The sequence below is a fragment of the Pan paniscus genome, chromosome 9 (genome assembly GCF_029289425.2).
Source record: "Pan paniscus chromosome 9, NHGRI_mPanPan1-v2.0_pri, whole genome shotgun sequence".
NCBI lineage: Eukaryota > Metazoa > Chordata > Mammalia > Primates > Hominidae > Pan > Pan paniscus.
Window position 1 is genome coordinate 77,683,026 of NC_073258.2, and position 12,695 is coordinate 77,695,720.

The following is a 12,695-nucleotide window of genomic DNA, read 5'->3' on the forward strand; positions in this document are numbered from 1 at the left end:
TCTGAGCACCGGGAGGTCATAAGCTCAGACAGGCTTTGGGGCAGTCATTAAATCAGGCCAAGGGCAGTGGGTGGTAACTGAGTGCAGGAAAATAAGGAAGCATCTTTAAGGTTCTGAGGGAAAATAGAAGCACAGAGGCATTCCCATGGGGCTTGGCTAAAGCTCTGGACCCAGGTAAGGTGGGACTCAGGTGGCACAGGGCAGGGGGTAGAGGACAGGACTTCCCAGCTGTGACTCTGCCCAGATTCACCAAACCTCAGAGCTGGAGGTTACAGTGGTCTCTGTGTAGCTGAGGAAGCGAGGCCCAGGACTCACAGCTGAACCAGGATTGAAACCAGATCTTTTGATTAATGGCTTTGCCTACCTCCCCATGCACCTCAGGAGCCCTGGAAGTTCCAGGCTATGACTTGTCCCCATGTGACTGGGGCTTTGTTTCTTCATCATAAGATAATTATATTAATAAGACCAAGTCACTGAATCCCACCTTGACCCCAAGCAGGGCCCTGCATCTCCATGATGACAGCTTCCATCCCCCAAAGACAAATATAACCTTAAGAAGAGCTGGTCAAATTAGCAAACTCAGCACATAGATTTTCGGCTGTTGCACTGCTTTGGAAACTGACATGAGTTCAAGGACTGGTCCCACTACTGACTTGCTAGGAGCAACTGGATAGTCACCTGATCTGTCTTAGCCTCAGTTTCCTCAGCTTTCAAATCAAAATAACACATTCCTTGCACAGTTCTTGTGAGAATTACAGAGAACATCTTGCATTGTGCAGGCACATAGCAGGCCCGAATGACATGTAGTAGGTCAAACCATGAGGAATTGTCAGTTTTTTGAATAATGGATCCACCTAATAATTATCTATTTTATTCGTATTAGCATAATCATTACCAACTATGTGCATATTACTTTATCTCTCAGTTTCCTCATGCAAAAAAATGGAGATGATATGCAAAGCACCCTGCATAAGGCCTGGCTCCCTGCAGAAGGTGCTCATGAAAGCTTCGCCTCCTCCCTCCCCATCCCCTCCTCACGCAGTCACTTCTTCTTCCATGGGTGGCCAGAGGGAACTTGTCCTCTTTCCTAATTACCACAGCCCTGTTGGCATGAAGCTGAAACTGTGACCGAGAGATGGGAGAGGAGTAAGAAAATGGCTTGTAAAATAATCTTCTCAGAGAAGTTTAAAAGTTAAAAGAAAAGGAAAACATGTTGTGTTTTCAAAAACCTGACACTGCCACACTTTCGGGTCATGCCCAAGACTTCCTCCGGTGGGTTCTGGGGCAGGAGACCAGAGCACTGCAGATGGGCCTCACCCTCCCCATCCGCCCCCTGCTAACACTCTCCTAGACTCCCTGAACAAGGTTCCACAAGGAAGTTATTCTGCATGTTCTGAGTCACAGCCGACCAAACAGAGTATCTTTTTGGCATCCAGATGCCACCTGGAGCCATAATGGAGCAGAAGATTCCAGGTCCAGGAAGGCCCCAGCATCTCTGAGTCCAGCCCTCTGCCTCCAGGTGGAGTAGCTGTCACACCCTGCAGGGCAGTGGCTGGTGCTCTCCAGGGATGGAGATGCCGCCCCATTGCTGATGCCCCCTTCAGGGTTCTCTCTCATGCCAGTCATGGAGCCCTTTCTTTTGTCCAATCTCAGCCCTTCCTTCCTTCATCCATTCATCAGATAGCCCCGGACAGCATCGCTGTGCTGGCACAGGAGTAATGCAGGGATGACGGAACAGCCCCTGTACGTTCCCCAGTCTGTTTCACTTTGATGGCATTACCTGTTAAGCACCCAACTTCTCCACCAGCCCGGACCCAGGTGAGGCTGGAACCAGGTGAAACAGGACCCAGGTAAGGCTGGACCCAGGTAAGGTGGGACTCAGGTGGCACAGGGCATGGGAGGTACTCTCTAAATAGTTGTTCAATGTTAAAGGAATGGATGAACAAATGAATGAATAGCCAGGTCCACAGGAATACTTTGGTAACAAGATGCTTACTGCTTCAAAGGAAGCCCATTTTCCTAAAGGTTGGAGGTGACAGACCCAGGCTGAGGCAGGCATAGCTGGCCCAAGATCTCCTTCTGACATGGGAGGTGGAATCCATTGGAGAAGCCGCTGCTACCCAGAACCTTCCCATACATGCCTGGGCTCCAAACTGGGAGCTGGCGGATTCCCCAGGCCTGGAAACCCCCAGTAGGGTTGTCTCACTCCACCCACACCCCACAAGGCTGGTCATTCTCAACCCTGTTTCTTGGAAGGAGAAACTGGCTCATGATCAGACGTTCTGGAATTCACTACAGGAAGTGGCCATTGAGTGAGAGGAAAGGCCCCTGGTTAAATGAGCCAAGAATTCTGCATTCTGATTCCCACTCCAACATTTAAAGGCATGGGATGCAGGCTCAGACGGACCTGGGTTCAACTCCAGTTCTGCTGTTTAAGAGCTGCCTGGTTTCTGGAAAGTTACTTACTTCACTGAGCCCTGGTTTCCTCTTTTGGGAAAGGGATTATAGTATCTGCCTCAACAGGTTCTTGTGAGGATTCTAAGAGGAGCCTGTAGGGCTGATACTCAGCTGGCATGCAGATTCTAACTTACTGCTTGGTAAATAGCCATGACTCAGAGCCCCTTGAGTGCCTCTGCCATGCAACCCAGCATCCCCCCACCTTCCCACCATGATTCAGCAACCAAGGGGTTAATATCTAGCCCCTCAGAAGGTCCTCAAGATCCTGGCAACCCTTCTGATTGGTTGCTGCCCATACTGAACTAAATGGGTGCCAGTAAATGCTCTGTAAACTACAAAGTGCTGGCTAACCCCAGATCCACACTTCCAGCTCCAATTTATCTCCTGGAGGCTCTTCACCCACCTCCTGGCCCTTCCACCTTCATACCTCATGCAAATGGCACTCTCACGACTCCCAAATTGAACTGAGTTTCTCCAGTTAAACTCATCCCAGGGACTGCCTCCACGTCTGCCTGGCAGACTCCTTCATTACCCAGTCTCTATCTGGCAGTCCTGTTTCCTCTATGTCCCCTAGCTCTGTCCCTCCTTCCTGCCCCCACCCACCTGGTGCCTTCATCATTTCTCTGCTAAATCACAACAACTACCTTCCCACTGGCCTCTGGACTCCAGTGTGTCCTTCCACATCATTCTCACACTGTAGACAGAATCACCTTCCAAAAGCGGGGTCTCTCATTGAGCCCTCAGTGAAACGTCAGCCACCATTGACATCCCTCAGTAATGATCATTGGAGGTTTGGTTCCTGGGGAAGGAGACTCTGAGATGAAGGTTTGCTTGCAGGAGGTTTATTGGGGGAGTACATTCAAGGTCAACACCTGGCAGGGAGTGATTGAAGCAGAATTGGCCAGAGGGATAAATTGGGTTGTGAGGCAGACCCCACAAAGGCCTCGGCCAGCCCCTCAGGGAGCTGTGGAGCTGGAAACTCTTCATAGTTGTCCCAAGTTGGGGCAAGGGGCCTGGGCTTTTATACCCCCATGTGAACCAGTCTCTGGATGCAGGCTGGCCCTGGAGGGACCATGGCATTAGGTGAGGAGGCAATGACGGTGGTGGGAGGAATCTCACCTGCAAGCTGCCTGCCATCAGCACTCTCAGCAGCGGAGGGGTGGGGGTAGGAGGCACAGGCATTGGCAGCACATCGCAGTGCCCGCTACAAAGATGTCTTGGGTCAAGTAGGTCCTCAGGAATGCTTGTCACATGATGAAAAGAATAACTCCCCATCACCTTCAAGACACATTTTGAGTATCTGGTGTAGCACACAGGCTCTTCATGATCCGCCCCAAACATCCTCCCCATTCCGTCTTCCTCTCTCCCTCTCCCCATTCGCACCATATTGTGCTTCTTGCAGTTTCCCAAGCTCAACATGCTATTTCACACCTCTATGCTTTTGCACGTGTTATTTCATCTGCCTGGACTGCTTTAAATGGAAAAAAAGAAATCCTATTCTCTTCTTCCAGCCAATTCCTACTCCTTCATCAAGACTCCAGCTAAGCTCTGCCTCCCCTGGGAAACCTTCTATTAATTCCTCCAAGTCTGGTGCTCCCACCTCATGCAGAGCACAGCCATTGGGTTCTAATCTGCCCCCGGGCTCCTCCAGGCTCAGATCCACAGGGCCTGGTTACTCCATTACTTAGGATGCATTTGTGCTGGAAGAAGTCTTGGGGGATGGCAAGGGAGAAGAAATGGCAAGTGTGAAGCCTGGAAGCATGGAAGTACCCAGTATGTCGGAGAAGGCTGAGCAGCGTCTCATACTGTTCAACGCAACGGTTGTCGCCATCCTTTCCCCACTCATTCCCATCTTCACCATCATCATTGTTGTCATCAAGGCCACACTTTCTGAGTGCTGACTACATACCAGGCTCTGCGCCAAGTGTTTTAGACACACTTCCCTTTAATCCTTATTTTATCCTCACTATTAATAACCTTCAAAAGTAGGTACTATTATTATCACTGTTTTACAGATACAGAAACCGAAGTTCAAGCAGGTTAAGAGCTCTGCTCAAGGTCACACAGCTGGTTAATGATCTGTGTGACCCAAGGACACTCTCTGTTCACCACTCCAGCAGGGAGCTGGGCCACACTGATCTCATCCCTTTCCAAGCCTCCCACCCCATCACTGTCTGCCTGTCTAAGGAAACTCCTTTCCTAAATGAAAGGACTTGCCACTGCGAAGATGTGGGGTGGGCCCAGCCAGGGCAGCCAAGAGACCTGGGAGGGGTGAGGGAGAACATTCTGACCACATTCGCCCTTCTAGATCCGACCAACACAGGGTTTGATTCAGCTCCAGCCACTGCATGTTGCTGGGAGATCTTGTCCCCTCTTCACGTCTGCAAATAGGGAATCTGAAGTCCCAAAAGGGAAGGGCCCCATCCAAGGTCAAGGTCACACTGACCATCAGGGGGTCAACTGAAACTACAGCTTAGACTCTGGGCTCCCAGACCAGGGCCTCGCCCACTGCCAGCCTAACTGCAGCCAAGGCTAATTTTAAGGGATAATTTGAGGGTGCTGGGAAGAGTTCCTCCTCCCCACACAAGGGTGTACCTCCCCAGGCTGCTGGTGATACCTGGAATCCCTCCAGAGGGCACAGGTCATGAGCCCTGGGTTCAGGCCCACCGTCTCCTCTCCATCCTCCCTGTGACCCTCCTGCCCGGGCTTCCTCGCCTTAGGAAATGCACAAGCAGCCAGGGGCTGGCTCTGAGGAGGCTGTGGAAGGAGGCTGCCCCCAAACCTGGCCATGCCAGGAACAGAGAGACAAACAAGAGGCAGCAGAGCCCAGTGAGAGGCTTGTAGCCACATTGGTTTTAATCAGGCTCCACGCATACCAACTGTGTGACCTTTGGGAAGATATCTAATTGCTGTGGGCCTCAGTTTTCTCAGCTATAACATGGGGATGAGAGTTACTATCTGGCAGGGTTGTTGTGGGGATTCAGTGAGGTAGATATTGCTGGTATTTGATGAGGCAGCAGGGCTGGGCACCCAGAAGGGGCTATCGGTGGCAGCTGGGATTATTATTGAGTCTGGAGTCAGACAGAGCTACAGGACTTTATGCCTGTCCAGTCCTTGCTGGACAACACTGGTTCCTCCATGATCCTGGAGTCTGGCATGAGGCCTGGCCAGGGCGCCCAGTACCTAAGGTCTATTGAATTGTATGGAGTTCTGTGGCGGCAGAACTGACCCCAGCGGTTGGGTGATGTAGGAAGAAAGGTACAGTGTGAGGGAGAACTTCCTGCTACCTGAAGGTAGAAGGAAGCCGTGGAGATGTGGGGAGTTCTCTGGAAGTTTTCAAGCAGAAGCTGGGTGGATATTAGGCAATGATGCCATCACTGAGAGTCACATAGATTCACTGAATTTATGCTCCTGGGGAGAAAGTCTAAGTTGGAAGGCCTCTCACAGGCCCTGAAGTCCAACCCCTCAACATATACATGGGGAGACAGGCCCAAAAAGGGAACAGACTTGCCTAAGGTGAGCCAATGCCAGATCCGGGACGAGGAGCAGGGCTCCTGTCTCTGCAGAGAGGGGACTGGTGCTATTATAACCATTTTATAAAAGGGAAGACTGAGGTCTGGGGAGAGGTAGAAACTTGCTGAGGTCACCAAGAGAGTGTGTGAGAGACCAGAATCTATGTGTCTGGCTTCAGGGTTCCCCCATGGCCACCTGGCTGGAGTAGGACCAGAAGCCTGATCCCACCCCCAGCAAGGCTGGAATGAATCCTTCCTGGGCCCTTCCTGGGGCCATTGAGCAGTGTCTCCTGGCTGGAAGATACCAAAGCACGCATTAGCTCTGAAGTCTGTTTCGTCTGTGAAAACACCAGGTCCTGGAGGAGAGGCCTTCCAGGCGCTAACGACCCACCCACTGTGCATCTGAGGAGGAACCTGGGCTCAGAAAGGGGAGTGGTGGCTGCTCCAAGATCCCACGGCCACCCTGGCCAGGCCAGGCCTGGACCCCAAGGCTAGACTCTCTCAGGAGAGGGACAGAAACAGAGAGAGACAGAGATACCAGCTCAGACAGGAGAATGTGCTCACCTGGCAAAGTCAGAGCAGTAGGGAGGAAACATCTGCAACCACTTGGCAAGCGCAGGCAGCTCCTGGCAGCTTTAGCTCTCCACAGTCAGGAGCCTTTGAGCACTGGGAGAGAAACAGCCTGGATTTGCTGCGTTCCGTGAGATCCCTACCGTTCTCTCAGGGGACCCTCCCACCACCAACCTCTACCTTCCCAGTCACTGCACTCAGTGACAGCAGCAGGTGCCTCTAACTCCACACAGCCTTCCTGCCTTCCTGCCTTTGCACACTCGGCTCTCTCTGCCTGGAATGCTGCCCCTCCCTTGTCCCCCTGACTCTTCCTTGCCTTGTCTTCTCAGCTGATGCTTCTCTGAGGCTTCCCAGCCCCCCACCCAACCCCCCTGCCCCGGGCCAGCCCGGCCTACTCCCTGAAGCAGATCAGATGCCATCTGCCCTGGTTTCCCCAGCCAGAGTGCCTCCTTCCCTCTGTCGCAGTGCAGGTCACACCCGCAGTCACTGTCTGTGTCTGTGTCTGCCTCTGGCACTGGAGGGGAAGCCTCTGTCAGCAGGGTTGGGCTCTAACCTAAGGCAACATCCCCAATTGCAGCAAAGGGCTGACCACAGAGGACCCACAATTTCCACCCTCTCTCCCTCCCTCTGTCCCTTCCTTCCTTCCTGCCACAAATACTGACTGAACTCCTGCTGTGTGCCAGGCACTGCTCTAGGTGCAGGAGCTACAGCAGTCAACAACACAAAGCAGTGAAAAAAGTCCCTGCTCCGTGACCGCCACTCTAGGAGGGGATGAGGAAGCAGACAATAGTGACAATACAATCAATAATCCAGAGAAGTTTGGGTGGTGACAGGTGCTATAAAGAAAGTAAAACTACGTTTACTGAACTCAGAACTGCAGACAGGGAAACCAGGGGTGCAGACAGGTACAGTGGGCAGGAAGCAGGGGCATGGTAAGTTCCAGACCCTCTGGGCCCCTCTGTTACCTTCCCTCTCAAGGGCTGCCAGGCGCTGGGGGAGGCAGGCATGTGGGAAGGAAGCCTTGGGGCCCCCTGGAAGTGCCAGACGTCTCTCCCACCCACAGACATACTTCCTGGCTCTCCAGGAATTTGATTCAGCAACAGCAACTTAGCAGTTACTTGTGAAAGTCACAAGAACTCCCTTGAGAGTTTCAGGGGTGGAGATGGCCTCTGCCTCTCACTGAGCCTCCCAACAGCCTGGCGAGGTGGGCATGATTAACCTCCCATCGAAGGAGGACCCAAGGTCACACTGTTGGTCCCTGGCCCGGCTGAGATTTGAGCCCAGGTCAGGTGACTGCTGGGCCCACAGGCCTCCCGCCACCCCCTATAGCCTCCCAAAGCCTTGGAGGGCAAGCAAGTGGTCCAGCCATGGCTGCAGCCTGGACACCAAGGACCTAGCCCAGCACGGGTGAACTGAATGGGAGTCCCTCAACTCCTCTGGGCCTCAGGTTCTCTCTGAGGGTAGCTGTGAGCATCAGATAAAATGCAGCATGCACGCACTGTGGAAAATGCCCCAACTCACCTGTCACCCCCTGCACCCCGAGGCCCCTCCCCTCCTGCCCTCTGTGCCTGGCCAAGTTGGTCAGTCACTCACGGCAGGTGTGCTGCTCAGCAGGAGCAGAGGCAAAGCAGCTATGAACTCTGCTCACCTCACAGCCTGGCACACAGAAAGCTGTGAACTCTGCTCACCTCCAAGGATGGGGGTGGAGCTGAGGGCAGGATTGCCCGTCTGGGGAAAGAGGAGGGCCGGATCGAGGGTCAGGTGTCCTGGGTCCATGCTGAGGCAGGATGACTCAGTAATATTGCCACTCACCTCCCCTGAGACAGCCAGCCACTCTTCCCAGGCCTGGAGGGGAGGCAAAGCCGGCATTTGCTGAGGGCCTACTATGTGCCCATGCTTCGTAGGGTGTTATTGAGTCTACTATGTGACACACAGAGAGTTAAGTCACTGGCTCCATGTTGCATGAGTGTATTAGTTTGCTAGGGCTGCCATAACAAAGTACCAGAGATTGAGTGGCTTAAACACCAGACACGTTTCCTCGCAGTTCCAGAGGCTGGAAGTCGGAGATGGAGGTGTCAGCAGGGCTGGCTTCTGGAGGCCTCTGTCCTTGGCTATAGATGATCATCTCCATGCTCACAGGGCATTCTCCCTCTATGTGTGTCTGCGTCCAGATTTCTTCTCCTTATCAGGACAATGGTCATACTGGATTAGAGCCCATCCTGCTGACCTCATCTTCACTAAATTACCTTCTCCCTGAGCCTCTATGTAAGTGAAGCAATTCAGAGCACAGGCTGTGAAACCAGAGGGCCTGGATTCGAGTGTCAGCTCCACCACTTACTAGCTCTGTGAACTGAGAAATTTGCTGAATCTCTCCATGCCTCAGTTTCCCTCTCTGTAAAATGGGGATAACAGTAGTGTCTTCCACATAGAATTGTGAGGACTAAAGGAGTTAAGATAAGAACCCTATCTTGCCCATTGTGAGCTTCAGCTAAGTTGTTAACTTAAGTTTTATTTACTGGGGCCACTCCCACACATGTCAACAGCACAAAAACTGTGTGTCACAGCTCTGCCTCTCTCTCAGTGTGTGGCCTCGAACAACCAATTTCCCTCTCTGAGCTTCAGTCTGTAAAACGGGGGTAGGAGTCCCACCTCCCAGGGTCACTTTGAGCATCAGATGTGACCACAGCATAAACACTGGTAAATTCTCTAAGAATGTTTCATCCCTGTAATGACACCAGAAATGAAAATGAAAGCATGCCGACAAAGTCTCCTTTTTCCTTTCTGCTACAGGGCCTGTCCTGCAGCTCCAAAATGAGGACTTAGAGCTGGCTAGGGTGGGAGGGAGGATCTCAGCTCAGCCATGAATGGTTCACTGACCCTGGCTGCTCACCAGGGGCTTAAGCATCCCTCCTTTGCAAAATCGTTCTGGAATGTCTGCTCTGAGAGCACAAAGCTGGTGAACTTTCTTCACCCCTGGCAGGACACCTGGCTCTGGTCATGTGGTAGCCTTAGGCACACACACTTACACAACTGTGCACAGCCTGGCCCTGCCCTTTTACCCCCTCTTCTCTCTCCTGCTCTCACCTCCCTCCTCCTGCCCCTTCCACCCTCTGCTTTCTGTCTGTCCAAACTAGACCACCCCACTTACTCCCTTCATGGCCTGGTTTTGAGGATAGACCCAGCTCCCAGGTCTGTCACTGGAGACATCTAGGATTTCAGCCTTCTGGGGGAAGGGGAGGGGCATTCTGAGTGGTGGAGACAGCCAAAGCTACAGCTTACAGGATGGAAAGCACTGCCATGTTTGGGGCCTGTCACCTAGTAGGGGTGACCATTGGCTGTGCCTGGGAGGGGGCAGATGTGTGGTGGGCAGTGAGGCTGGATGGGCAGATGGGACCTCACCTTGTGGTCCACAAGGACGTGGAGAGGTGGAGGCTGGAAGGGGCTGGGTCACAAAGCCCTTTTGGTCAGCATTCTTCGTGGAACCAGGGCTCACTCGAAGGGTACAGCATGGCACAACACAGTATGGCACAGAGGACGTCCCAGCAGAGGCAGGGGACAGACAGGTGAGAGTGTGGACGGTGCTCAGGGACTCTCAGGCCCAAGAGCCTGAGGCGCAACTCTGTCTTGCCACTCACAAGCCATACAACCTTAGTCAAAGCATTCTCCCTCTCTGAACCTCAGTTTCCCCATCTATAAAATCAGACTAGTAATTGTACCCACCTTGTTGTAAGCACTCACCAAGGTGGCGGTTGTGACATTTTGCACAGTTCCTGGCCCATAGCAGGAGCTTTGTAAATATTAACCCCTTCCCCATCACCCTCCAGTCTCAGCCCTGATGGCAGCTATGTGAACTGATTCACCCCTGCTATTCACCAAGGTTTACCTGTCTCCATAATTCTTGTTATAAGAAATCGTTATAAATAAACACTTACTAAGCAACTACTATGCACCCAGAATCACATGAACCACTTCACATAAATGATTTCATTAAATCCTTTCCACTACCTTGCAAGGTAACAATTTTCTTCATTTTACAGAAAAGGAAATAGTCTTTAAGGGACTCGCCAGGAAGTGGCAAAGCCAAGATTTAAACCCTGTGAGAGGTCACAGCTGGAGATACAGATTTGCAGTTTTTCTGCATCAAGAAACAACTGAATGTGGGGGAGGAGGGAGTGGTCCCAGAAAACTTCCCATTGTAAACTGTTAGTGGGATGTGAAATCTATTTACAGAGACATGACCACCATTGCTATTCCTAATGGAATAGAATGGAGTAGAAAGGAAAATACCAGTCCATATTACACGCAGCAAGGGTAAGTACTATCTGCCAAGCTTGTATATATATCCCCAGTTGTGTGATAACATGTGTATCTTACTATGGACTAACTTTTTAAAAAAATCTGAAAATCTCTTAATGGAACTTGTTTGCTTAGGGCCAGGACTGATTCTAATGTGCTCTGAAGTAACCTTCTGTGGGGTAACATTCTAAAGTTCTGTTTGTCTTGGGACAGAAGGTAATAAATTGAGCACAGAGCCCTTTGCACACAATAACGTAATCACGCAACAACCCAAGCATGATAACAAAGTTCCCCGGAGTTTACTTGCCCTCAGAACGCTTGACCTAGTCAAGAGGCTTCTGGGTCACCGTGACATCTTCCCCTACAGGGGGTCAGAGGACTTTGTCAGCTGAAATCATCCTGCAAATACGTTGTTATTAATAAGATATTCTTGCTTGGGTCAGTTGGTGGCAAAAATAGGACTGGAATCCTGTGTCCTGCCCTGACCTCCAGTCGGGGGCTCTGTGCCTGGCGTGGTGCTAAGACACAGGGAGATGATGAGCAAGGGAGAAATGGCAGGGTCTGCATGATTGGCAAGGGCCGATAGGCCAAAGGGAGGGAGAGAGACCAACAGAGGACAGACAGAGCAGGGAGGGGATGAGTCCACAGGCCTGTGTGGGGACAGAGGGGAAGGCAAGAGAGAATTGCCAGGCCTCTTGGAGGAGACCAACAGGCTAACAGAAGGACACAAGGGCCCCCAATGCTTGCCCTCCCTCCCTGGGTCCCCTCCACCAGGACTCCCTCAGATGAGCACCTGACAATGGAGAGACCATCTGTGGCTCCAATGCATGTGGCACCAAGGCCTGTCACCTCAGCCTACCCACAAGACTCCACATCCCGAGAATTGCTCCCCTTCTTTCAGACCTATCCCTCCCTGGGCTCCTTATCCCCTGTACCCAGCCACGCTGAACCACTTATAGCTCCACACCCTCTAGTCTGGTCTTTGATCATGCTTCTCCTTCTGCCTAGAAGGCCCTTAACTTCTTCACTAAGCCCACACTCCCAGCCCTCTGTGCCCAGAAGGACTTTCTCAGCCAGGCTCTCCCTCAGGACACTTTGCCTGATGGCTGTGGCCGGCACTGGGTCTTTCTCTGCTCCAAATGCTCTGCACAGATTTCTAGTGGGCATCCAAAACTCTTCAGGACAAAGGTATGTCTGTGTCAGTGTGCCCACCCCAACTGTAGGCTCCTGGAGCCCAGTGCAAGATTCAATATGTGTCAGAGGTTCAGCAGGTAAACATTTGTTGGATGGATGGATGGACAGATAGAGAGTAAAGACAGGAGGACACATGGATGGAAGGATAGGACAGGCGAGAGGGAATACATAGTGATGTGTGCCATGTAGAGAAGTAAACAGAGCTCTTGACTGGGAGTCTAGAAGCTTTCCTGCTCATTAGCTCTGTGACCTTGGACAAGTCACTCTCTCTCTCTGCACCTCAGTCTCCCACCTGTAAAATGAGAAAGGTGTTGAGGTTAAATGCCTGATATCTGATCCCCAAGGCCTTCCAGCTCCCATGCTGACTTCATGGTGCCTGGAGCATCACATCCTGTCAGAACTTGCAAGTCAGCTTAGCTCCCGGATGTAGGGATAGGGGAAGAGGTTTCAGGGTCAGAGGAAACCTGGAAGCAAAGCTGGGTAAGGGCAGTGCCTCTAGTGCAAACCTGGCCTTCTGGAAGGAGACCAGCTCTGGCAGCTGCTCAGGAGACAATTTGTTCCTGGCCTCCTCCCACCACCACCAAACTGGGAAATTTGGAGGGAGGGCTTGGCAGATTTAACCTAACAGCCTACTGCCTCTTTACAGGCCACAGTCTCCTGCCCACA